The following is an 11,831-nucleotide window of genomic DNA, read 5'->3' on the forward strand; positions in this document are numbered from 1 at the left end:
ACGCCAATGTCTGCGCATCACTAGCTAAATATATACAGTCAAGCCATTTCCAAACTCTCTTACTCTCATTAATACGTGAAATCTTTCACTCTTTGTTCTTATTTCTCTAATTAAGTTGTTACTGTCGCAATCTTGAACACTCCCATAACAGCAGTCTCAAGATTCTTGGAAAAGAGACAGTTGGTTTCTAAAAGGCGTCCTTCTTCTGCATTGAAAAGTGAGAAAATGTTTCTTTCTTTTTAAAATTTCTTATTTTGTATGAATAAATAAACATGCAGGGTAATTAAACAAAGAGAAGTTAACACATATTATTTTTCTGGATGAAAAACCCCAGTTTCCAACGAGACAATTGTCTGAAATGTAGAGATTGCGTACATTTTAGGCTTGTTACTTTTTTTTATTCCTTAAATTAATCGATGTTTTCTTTCTTGTGAATAATACAAGTGAGAAGTAATTTATTAAACGATTGTGGTATACTGTCAACTCTCTCGTAATGCAGTTTACTTATTTCTTTCTGGATTTTAATAACAATTGAAATATAACACGTATTTAACGTTCCATCTCTCCGATTTTAATGAAGTTTTCTAAACAAAAATCATTATTAAAGAGACAAAAATAAAATATGAAAATCATTCCACTGGAGTCGAGTAATCCATTCAGACATGAGGGTGTCCGAATACTCAGGTAAGATATATGTCTAAAAGTGTTAACTTATTGATGAATATCCTGATATCTATATCTCCAAAAAATACGATATGTAGGCCGTCTTATATATTGGTAGAGAGTCAAAAGATGTTTCTCATCCTAAGGGACATCTCTTCACTCTTGTTATCGTTATGGAAAATGGGTTTTCAGCCATTAATACCCAGACGTCTTCTATTACAGATACATTGCGAGACGAAGAAAAACACATCACTCTCAAGAAGATACTGTCCAGGTATTTTTGAGGTATGTGTGCAGAGACACCTTTGATTCAATGTGATTTCTGCAACACTTTGAGCCACCAAAGTGCTTTCAGTAATGACTAGAACTGTATGAGTGTTTAGTTTTGGAGTTTAGAAAATGCACTACACAAGTTAAGGCTGTGAGGCGTCAGTATGTTGTTCCCATAATTCATGTGCTGTATAATAATTTGTATATTCTTCATTATGAAAATTCTACATATGATAAGAAAAATCCATGGAACTCGGCTAACTCGGCCAATGTGGATAAAATCTCATAAATATTGATTGCATCAAGACAGGAGTGAAACGTTAATCGAAAGACCTTGCCCAGGTGAAAAACATCCTACATGTAGCTATAGTAACACGTTCTTGTCTTTGTAACCGTTGTGGGTAGCACAGATTGTTGTCGGGACCCATGGATGACTTGAGGAATTTTTCCCTACTACAACAAAAACCATAACATTGTCTCTGTGGTTCATCTCTACAGTTCCATATTCTCCAATGTGTTTTAACGATCAGCAATACGGATTGACCATTTTGAACATCCAATATTCTTATTGGTTTTTATCCAAACCATGGTTCTCACTCTCTGTGGAAGAGGTTTGAGTTCGATGCTCATGAACCCTCTCTCTGTATTTGCTCATGTAGAACGTTTACTCGTATTATATCAGAGGAACTACTATATCCTTTTTTTAATTTGCATATATTATTCTATTTGCATATTATTTACTTGCATATGCACCAAATGAGTGGAATTCATTCATTCTTTCATTCTTAAAGCCATAGCGCCATTATTATCAGCACACAAATTGTCGCTGCCTAATATTGTCCATTCTTAATTAAGAATTATAATTTCACGCTGTATTTTCTGAATGTAAAACAGGCTAAGTAGCCAATTATAGCTGACTAAGAAGCCTTTAGTAAATTTTTCCCCCTGTCAGCCTTTTAGTTTTAAAGGGTTTTTTGGTTTTTCTTATTCAAAGGCAAAGATCAGTCGAGGCGACTTTTGGCACATTGCCAGCAATAATAAACTTTCGAAACAACAACAACAAAAAGGACACGTGTTTATGACGTTTCATATATCAACTTCCATAAATTGGCAAGTACTGGAAACTTTTTGAACGGATATTTTTAAGAAAGATGTGTGAAATCTCTGGTAATTTCTCCTTGTTAAATAATTACGAGGAATAAGTAAGTTTAAAACTATTAAAAAATAAGAAAATTTATTGAAATCAATAAATAAGCGATATTAGGTTTGAAGAAACCTATTTCAGGCTATATTTTAACATTATTCGGTATGCGATGGTGGTATAGTGGTTAGCATAGCTGCCTTCCAAGCAGTTGACCCGGGTTCGATTCCCGGCCATCGCAATTTAATTTTTTTTTTTTCATTTGAATTATTTCTTTCTCTTAATTCTATCGAATGCACTTTTTTCCCCTCTCTTCTCTCTCTCTCATTTATTTTTTCCCAATTTTTGTTAATTTCTTTCTCCATTTCATATTTATTTGTCGATTTTTTTTGCTATTTTTTTCATTTCCGTTTATTTCTATTTCATTTTTCATTTCTATTTTTCCTATTTAGTGTTTCATTTTTGTTTATTTTTCTATTTCTTTTGTGAGTTCTTTTATGACATTTTCCTTTTCGTGTCTGTTATCTTCTATTTCTTTTTTCATTTCTGTTTTTCCCCCATTTTTTTGTCCAGTTTTCTTTTATGTCCTTCAGTTTCTTCTTTCAGTTTTCTTTTTCTTTCCCATTTTTTCTATTTCTTTTCTTTCATTTTTTTTTCAATGTATTTACATCATATTTCGATTTTTTGTAAATTTCAATTATTTCTTTTCCTTAATTCTATCATCGCGCTTCTTTTTTTCCTTCTCTCTTTCATTCATTTTATTTCTTTTTTTCCCCCTTTATCTTTGTTGATTTTTTTTATTTCTTTGTTCATTTCATTTTTATTGGTTTATTTGTTGATTTTTCCTTTTCGTTTCTATTTCGTTTTTAATTTGTTTCTTTGTTTCTATTTCTTTTGTGGTTTTTTTTTTGACATTTTCTTTTTTCTTCTATTTCTTTTTTCAATTCTGTTTTTTTTTCTTTTCCTTTTTCGTTTAAGTTTTCTTCTACGTTCTTCAGCTTCTTCTTTCAGTTTTTTTTTTCTTTCGCAATTTTTTATATTTCTTTTTTTTTTGTCTTTTTCAATGTGTTTTCATTATATTTCAATTTTTTTAAATTTCAATTATTTATTCTACTGAATTGTATCATCACACTTTTTTTTTCTTCTTTCTTTCTTTTCTTTTATTTTTTCCCCTTTTTTCTTTGTTGATTTCTTTTTTTTCTGATTTCTTTGTTCATTTCATTTTTATTAGTTTATTTGTTGATTTTTCCCCTTTTTTTTTTTAGTTTTTAATTTCTGTTCTTTGTTCTATTTCGTTTTCCATTTGTTTCTGTTTTTCTATTTATTTTGTGAGTTCTCTTTTGACATTCTCTTTTTCGTTTCTGTTTTCTTCTATTTATTTTTTCATTCGTGTTTTATTTTTCTTTTCCTTTTTCGTTTCAGTTTTCTTCTATGTTCTTCAGCTTCTTCTTTCAGTTTTCTTTTTCTTTCCCATTTTTTCTATTTCTTTTCTTTTTTTGCTTTTTTCGGTCTGCTTACATCATATTTCTGCTTTTCTTAATATGTTCTTTTCTACATTCGGGAAAGTTAATTCATTCTTCACATTACTGAAAGAAAGAAAGAAACAAAGGAAGAAATACGTCGTCTTTTCAAAGGCGATTTACATGCAATAAAAAGAAGAAAAAGAAGAAGAAATCTTAAGCCTTAAGTTAGTTGCAATAAATAACACGGTCTTTTAAATTTAAATCAGGAAGAAATACCCATAATACTCACTTTTCAATAATAAGAAAATATCAAAGTTCAAAAAAACTGAACGATCAGTAAGTCTGGTAATAATATTATATGTATAAGTCTGGAAAAAATATGTGGAGACCCCAGTATAAATAAGCAGATTCATAAATCGATTTTCAGTTTGTTTTCAAACACAATACGCCTTTGAATTTTGAAATTGTTAAATTGTTTTGTTAGGGGGGGGGTAATTCGAACAATCCTACCCTAATAGTGTTTTTAATTTAATTTCAGATGGCCCGCAAGGTTCTCTTTTAGACCCACTTTTTTAATTAAAAAGATTTCAACCACAATTTCGGTTGGCAATTATACGCAGACGACTTTAAATCTTACAAAATCCATTTTATTCTCCATGTACGCATGGGCAGTAAAGAATATTCCATTCGTTCATTAATGAAGATGTATATGGCAATAATAATGGTCGTGCAAAATACGGATTGCATTAATTTCTAGAGAATACAGGGGCCCTCACTCATCTGGAAGTAAAGCATTTGTGGTGGCAATCGATCCCCGGATGAAAATGGATTTTCTGGTCTCACTGGAAAGAGCGAGTAATTTATCAGTCGATACACTAGGGGGTCATGATGGAAACGCCAACAGACGCTGCTCTGTCTGAATGATTAGAACTGATTAACCATATTCTGAAGTCCGTGCAATAGTTTGGCATTTCTGGACATTGAGATAAATGAGGAAGATTTGCAAAAGCCATACCAATTACCTCTTTATTTTATTTATTTATTATTTACTCACAATATTGTGGGATTTTTTCCACCTAGTGACGGGTACTGGTACCAAGTGCATGGGGTGGTCAGTTCGGTTACTGTTGTTATTATTATTGGTCGAGGAATCCTCTTAGTATCCTACAGGTGTTCAGGATTGCTGCTAGGTTGTTATGCTCTTTGGCACCTGCCATGTCATGTGGACGATAGATTGATTGACGAGTCCCGCTTTAATCTAAAAACAGATTCTAGACAGTCAACTCCTTGGTCACTTGGTGAGCTAAGGTCTTTGCTGGTGGAAGAATGGGATTTGTTGCCACAGAATCATGCAAACACCCTTATATCGGGCATGGTTCACCGCTGTGAGGTCCGTTTAGACGTTGGAGGGGACCATGCGCCATAGTGATGTCATGTGACCATATTTTCGAGCATCTTGTATCGTCTTCTGTAATGTGACCATTTTAATAATTATTATACAATCAATAAGTGTCCCTTCTGTCTTATGCTAGAATTCTTCAGCAAAGAAGGAGCCAGTCCATTATGAAAATCTTCTTCTTCATTTGGATCGCAAATTGTAGCTGACATTTTAACTTTTCTTTTTCCGAAGAATATTCCAATCAGTTATTGCGAAGAAATGAATCGGCAGAGAATTTTGGTTGAAGACAGTTGTGTTTGAAGTGATGAATCCTGAAGGGTCCAACAGATGACAATGGTTATTGTCTTCGAATTGATCAAACAGAGCTCTCGTTTGTTGAATTCAATGCGCACAATTTCAAAATCCAGAAGCCTGGTTAGAAACGAATAACAGATTTTTCATCCCTATGAAATTGATAATCACTTCTTTACACGTAAACTCCATCATAAAGACTTAGGGGTATTGTTTTCCCCCCCTATCCTTCTTCATATTTTGGAAACTTTTAAGAAGGCGTATAAGATTCTTGGATTGATCAAGAGGTTCATCTTTTGGCCTTGTTGGTTTATGGAATTGGTTGCACATAGTGTAATCAAAAGATTATTTATTGCCAAAAGATTGCTTATTATCAAAAGATTATCAAAAGCTTATTTATTACCAAAAGATTATCAAAAGATTATTTATTACCAAAAGATTATTTATTATCAAAAGATTATTTATTACCAAAAGATTATTTATTATCAAAAGATTATTTATTACCAAAAGATTATTTATTATTAAAAGATTATCAAAAGATTATTTATTATTAAAAGATTATCAAAAGATTATTTATTACCAAAAGATTATTTATTATTAAAAGATTATTTATTACCAAAAGATTATTTATTATTAAAAGATTATTTATTACCAAAAGAATACTTATTACCAAAAGATTACTTATTACCAAAAGAATACTTATTACCAAAAGATGATTTATTATCAAAAGAGTACTTATTACCAAAAGATTATTTATTACCAAAAGGGTACTTATTACCAAAAGATTGCCAAACGATTATTTATTACCAAAAGATTGCCAAACGATTATTTATTACCAAAAGTGTACTTATTACCAAAAGATCACCAAAATATTATTTATTACCAAAAGAGTACTTATTATCAAAAGATCACCAAAATATTATTTATTACCAAAAGATCACCAAAATATTATTTATTCCCAAAAGAGTATTATTCATACCAAAAGAGTACTATGTAACCTAAAGATCTAGATCAAATTTCATTCACACTACAAAATTTCAACTTAGAAACAATTGGGACAAAATGAATTTTAAATCGTAGAATACTTTTCACAGACTGATCTATAACGCTGGTGAAGGCTCTAAGTCGGTAACAGCTGATATAGATTCTAGTCATGGTGATCAGTTTTGGGTGTCTGTGAGGAAGAATGGATCGGTGTCGAGATGTCACCGGCTTCGAACGTGGAATGGTTGCGTAGGCAGGACGTGCAGGTTCCTTACCACCAACCAACTTGGTTAAGTGCTTCCGTTTTGTAGTGTCACGAGTGTACCGTGAATGGCTCGACAACCTTCTCACATGATCGGAGTTCTACTTACGGAGGTTGGACTCTGTAATACGGGGGTGGGGTGAGGGTCTTGGGAAGGTTCGTCTCGGTCGTCGAGGGTTAACCGTCATTATTGGCGTCTGATCTTTGACCTGCAGACTTCGGCGAAGAAAAACATTGAAATTCAAAGTTCGAGCGCGATTTTGGTTTGAAGGTTGCTTCGGCCCTAAGTGGGTGAACGCGAGCGTTTTTCATTGGCGGAGAGCAGGTTTGCGTGATGAGAGTTTGGTGGCAAGTTGCCAAAAGAGAAAAGTGAAGAATGTGGCGTGTTTACTCTTAATTAACTGCGACGGATTAGCGGGGTTTAGAGCGAACTGCTTTCATTGTCGGCGGGGTATTTTTGAGACCACCCCTCCTCCGCACTTTATTCGCAGATGCGTTTTCGGTCGTTTGTGAGTGCGGAATGAAGCAGCGCCGTTGTTACGTTAACGCTGCGCAGTTGAGTGACAATCGCGCTTGAAGAGGGGGGGGGGCGGTCTCTTTCTGCTGCTGTTGCCTTCACCATCAGTTCTTCAGGAGTTTGTTTTCCTCTTCGCTCTTTCCTCTTCTTTTCTTCGCTCTTTCCTCTTCTTTTCTTCCACTATAAAACGTATACATACAGCTTACGATATTTGTAAAACAGCTTCCTTCTTTCTTTATTTCTTTCTTTCTATTTGTCTCTTTCGTTCTTTCTTTTCTTATTTTTATCTTTCTATTTCTTCGCTGTCTTTCTCTTTTTGCTCCTTTCTATTCCTTCTCTTCTTGCCCCCCCCCTCTATTTGTTCTTTCTCTTTCTGTTTTCTTTCTCTCTATCATCATCCATTCCTTCTCTTCTCTGGTCTCTCTTCTTTTACTTTTATTTCTCTCAGTTATTTCTATCTTTCATCCTCTCTCCGTTTCTCTTTGTTTTTCTGTTCTCTCCCTCTTTTCTTTCTTTATTTCCTTCTCTTTTCTTTCGTTCTTTGTTTCTCTGTGTTTCTTTATTCTTTCTTTTCTCCCTCTCTCTCTCTTTCTCTCTGCTTTCTTTATAGCCTTTTTTCTTCGTTTTCTTTCTATTTCCACTGTCGGTCTTTTCTCTCTCTCTCTCTCTGTCTATTATTCTGTTTATATACTTTTCTCTTTACTCTCGTTCACTCTTTTCCTCTCTCTCTCTCTCTCTCTCTCTCTTCGTTCTTTCCATCTATCTTCTCTTCTCTTCTCTTCTCTTCTCTCTTTATATTTATCATACAGCAATGATGCCACGCAAAACTGTATTAATTTATGTTTATTTCTCTCTGTTCTTTCTATCTTTCCTTCTCTCTCTCTCTCTCTCTCTCTCTCTCTCTCTCTCTCTCTCTCTCTCTCTCTCTCTCTCTCTCTCTCTCTTTTCTTTGTTTCTCTGTTCTTCTCCTTTATCTCTCTCTTTCCTTCTCTTTTCTTTCGGTTTTATTTCTCTGTTTTTCTTTTATTCTCACTCTTTCTCTCTCTCCCTCTTTTCATCCTTCCTTCCTCTCTCTCTCTCTCTCTCTCTCTCTCTCTCTCCGTTCTTCTGTCTATATATTTCTCCCTGTTCTTTATCTTCTTTTCTCTCTCTTTCTTCTTTCCTTTGTCTTTTATTTCATTTTTCACTTTCCTTCTTGCTTTCTCTATTTTATCTTTATCTTTCTCTATCTTTTCTTTGTATTCGCTCTCTCTCTTTCTGTCTTTCTTCAGTGAGAGCAGCCTGTCTAAAAGATCCCAACATCGATTGTCCTAAACAGGAAACTATTCTTGAAATGGTTTGAAAAATAAAAACCAAACGACATCACATCCCATGTGTGTGTGTGTGTGGGAGGAACTAAATGAATCTCCCACACAAACGCACCCTTAACCGAGTCCGGACGTTTCTGAAATGCCAAGCAAACCCTAACGACGATTCGTGGGTGGGTGGGTGGACAAGGGAGACGTCAGATTATTATCCTTTCTGAGAAAGGATAATGATCATGCACTTCTGTTCTCGAATACAAATACATCCATTTGAAGATACTCACAATAGGCGCGTCTCTCTCTCTCTCTCTCTCTCTCTCGGGGAAGAGGCAATGATGATGGCTCAGCTCGGCTGCTTGAATACCAAATGAAAACAGCTTAATTTTAATCCCATCACGTGACATAAATCGGCCAATGCACTCGAAAAATGTTTTCACGTTGCCCGTATATTTTGCCTCAAGCCGTGGGAGCAACCAAATTTTTAAATTACAAAAGTTTTTTTTTCACAAGTCACATGACCTATCCTCAGTAATCTTTTGTTAATAAATAATCAGTAGTGTTTTGGTAATCTTTTGGTAATAAGTAATCAGTAGTGTTTTGGTTAAATGGTAGCGTAGCGTTTTGGTAATATTTTGGTTAAACAGTAGTGTTTTGGTAAGTAGTCTTTTGTTAATATTTTGGTAATAAGTAATCAGTAGTGTTTTGGTAATATTTTGGTTAAACAGTAGTGTTTTAGTAAGTAGTCTTTTGTTAATATTTTGGTAATAAGTAATCAGTAGTGTTTTGGTAAACATTTGGTTAGATAGTAGTGTTTCGTTTTCTTTTATTAAATAAGTAATCTTTTGGTTAGATCTCAGTCTTGTGTTAATCTTTTGCTAATAAGCAATCAGTAGTCTTTGATAATCTTTTGGTAATAAGTAATTAGTAGTCTTTTGTTAATCTTTTTGGTAATAAGTAATCAGAAGTCTTTTGTTGATCTTTTGGCTACATAGTAGTCTTTTGGTAATCTTTTGGCAATAAGTAATCAGTAGTCTTTTGTTAATCTTTTGGCTACATAGTAGTCTTTTGGTAATCTTTTGGCTACATAGTAGTCTTTTGGTAATCTTTTGGCAATAAGTAATCAGTGGTTTTTTGTTAATCTTTTGGTAATAAGTAATCAAGAGACTTTTGTTAATCTTTTGGCTACATGGTAGTCTTTTGATAATCTTTTGGCAATAAGTAATCAGTGGTCTTTTGTTAATCTTTTGGTTAAAAGTAATCAGTAATCTTTTGTTAATCTTTTGGCTAGATAGTAGTCTTTTGGTAATCTTTTGGCAATAAGTAATTAGTAGTCTTTTGTTAATCTTCTAGTAATAACTAATCAGCAGTCTTTTGTTAATCTTTTAGTAATAAGTAATCTTTTCGGTTAGATAGTAGTCTTTTAGTTTTGGTAATAAGTAATATTTTGGCTAGATAGTAGTCTCTTGTAACATTCTGGTAATAAGTAACCTTTTGGATAGACTACGTGCAATCAATTCCATAAACTAACTAGACGCTCAACGAGATGCAAATTTGAACCAGGCAGCCCGGAAAGAGTAGACGCCTAACCGTTAGCAAAGTTCTTTCTGTCTCAAAGGAAATAAGCCTAGTTCTTGCATACACTACCCAATCAAAAGTATTTTCAACAGATTTATTTATGCTCTCTGATGAAGAAGAAATAATTTACAAAACAGCGGTAAGGGGAGGTGAAAGAAATTGCTTTAAGAACAAACCTAAAAAGGTTTTCAAATAAGCTGTAACATGGAGTAACCGTTGCTGATTTCTACACCGATAACCAAAAGTTAGGGTAACAAATATAAAATATATAAACTGGAAGAAATTGAGATTGCTAGCAAAATATTTCGTTAGATCAATGTTGGCTGAAACATAGGAGACAGAGGGCCATCATAAATCCACATCTTCGTCAAGTGCAGTCCCTCAGGGATCACCGTTAGGCCCCCTGTTTCTAATCTTCCTTATTCGCGCTGATATTTTACGATATTAATAGACAGATAAATAATGATTCACTGAAGAGACAGACTATAAAAATAGATCGAGTGTATAATGAAATCATAGAGAAACAAGTAGCGAATGGATATAAAGACGTATTGACAAACAGTCACTTAACTCTCTCTCTCTCCCTCTCTCTCTCTCTCTCTCTCTCTACCTATCTATCTGTTTCCATCCTTACAGATGCTATCCGCGACGTCTAGATTTCCCTGAAGGTTTCCCTCTGGTAGCGGTGAAAAGTCCTCTTGCGTGGCCTATTATCCGAGTCCACTCTCTGAGCACGTGCCTGTTGAAGTCGGCTGCTTTCATCCAATGGATGCGAGGGAAAATGTGCTCGATCACCTTGGGAAGCTGTCGAGTTGTTGACTTTGGGATAAAAAATGCCACGGGAGACTTCGGTTGTAAAAATCCCCACGGACTGTCTCCATAGAAAGTATCCAGATCCTCCTCTGCCATCTCTCTGAACAGAAGTCAAGATTTATGACAGTCGGTTGGCCGATAGCGCGTGCAACAGTTTACTGAAAAAACCGAGGAGATAAAACGATAGGCGAAGAGTACAACCTCCAGCACGTCTGCTATTGATGTACCAGAACTGGTTATTTTAATGGTTTTACGATCCATCTAGCCATTGGAGAGTTCTTCAAAGAATATCGCTTTTGCTGATTCCACTTTTTTTTGTCAGTGGCTGTAGATATTCATTTATTTCTTCTCTCTCTGTACCAAAGAATCAGGTAAAAGACACTAGAACTTCAGCCAACAATCTGCATGCAATTTTCGCATTAAAATTACAGCAGGAAGATGGAAGTTTCGTATTACTTCCGGTTCTTTAAAGTTCTAAATGTCGCCACTAGGAGGAGCTGTAGATTTATATCCTCTGGGAAATACCTCTCGGCTTTCTACACGAGAAGTTTGAAATAATTAACTGGACCAACGCCACGCGTTATATGCCTTATCTTTAACCATCCTAATTACCCTTGTAAGGGTAATTAAGAATGGTGTTGCACGCGCAAGGCAATCCTACAATTTGACACTTTTATGCTCTTTATCTGGTCCATGTTTACTAAAATTATTTTATGATTTGGAAGGGGTCGTTTATAACGGAGAACGCAGCGTTTATGCAGGATTTATAGTTTAAGATAAGTTTCTTCTTCTTTTATTATATGAATATTTGAAAGGTGATTCTGCGCACTTCAAGGTCCTCTTTTGAGAAACTTTTAACGCCATAATTATTTATTTATTATTTAAAATAATGATTCCAAGATAAGAAGCTATTTTTGAATGAAAGCTTGATGGTGGTAAACTAAGAAATTATTTGGTCTACGTGTTTACGATACTCTTCTTCTTCTTCTTCTTTCTATTTTTCATTCAAACTTGGTGATAGAAATGACAAACTCCAGTGAAGTCATGGATCAGTAATGGAAAACCGCAGCATCCCCCCCCTCGTATAAATATTACGGGTCTTCACATTGCCTTTTATGGTTTATCGATCTCTTCAGGAGATTTTTCATT

The 11,831-nt window shown here is 34.4% G+C and overlaps 1 non-coding gene across 1 annotated transcript; it reads left to right on the forward strand.

Annotated features, from left to right (window-relative positions):
* The first annotated feature begins 2,243 nt into the window (after positions 1–2,243).
* On the forward strand, positions 2,244–2,315 carry TRNAG-UCC (transfer RNA glycine (anticodon UCC)). The gene has a single exon. It is a non-coding gene; the product is annotated as a tRNA-Gly (tRNA).
* Positions 2,316–11,831: the final 9,516 nt, after the last annotated feature.

The sequence above is a fragment of the Mastigoproctus giganteus genome, chromosome 8 (assembly GCF_048544385.1).
Source record: "Mastigoproctus giganteus isolate SK-2022 chromosome 8, ASM4854438v1, whole genome shotgun sequence".
Lineage (NCBI taxonomy): Eukaryota > Metazoa > Arthropoda > Arachnida > Uropygi > Thelyphonidae > Mastigoproctus > Mastigoproctus giganteus.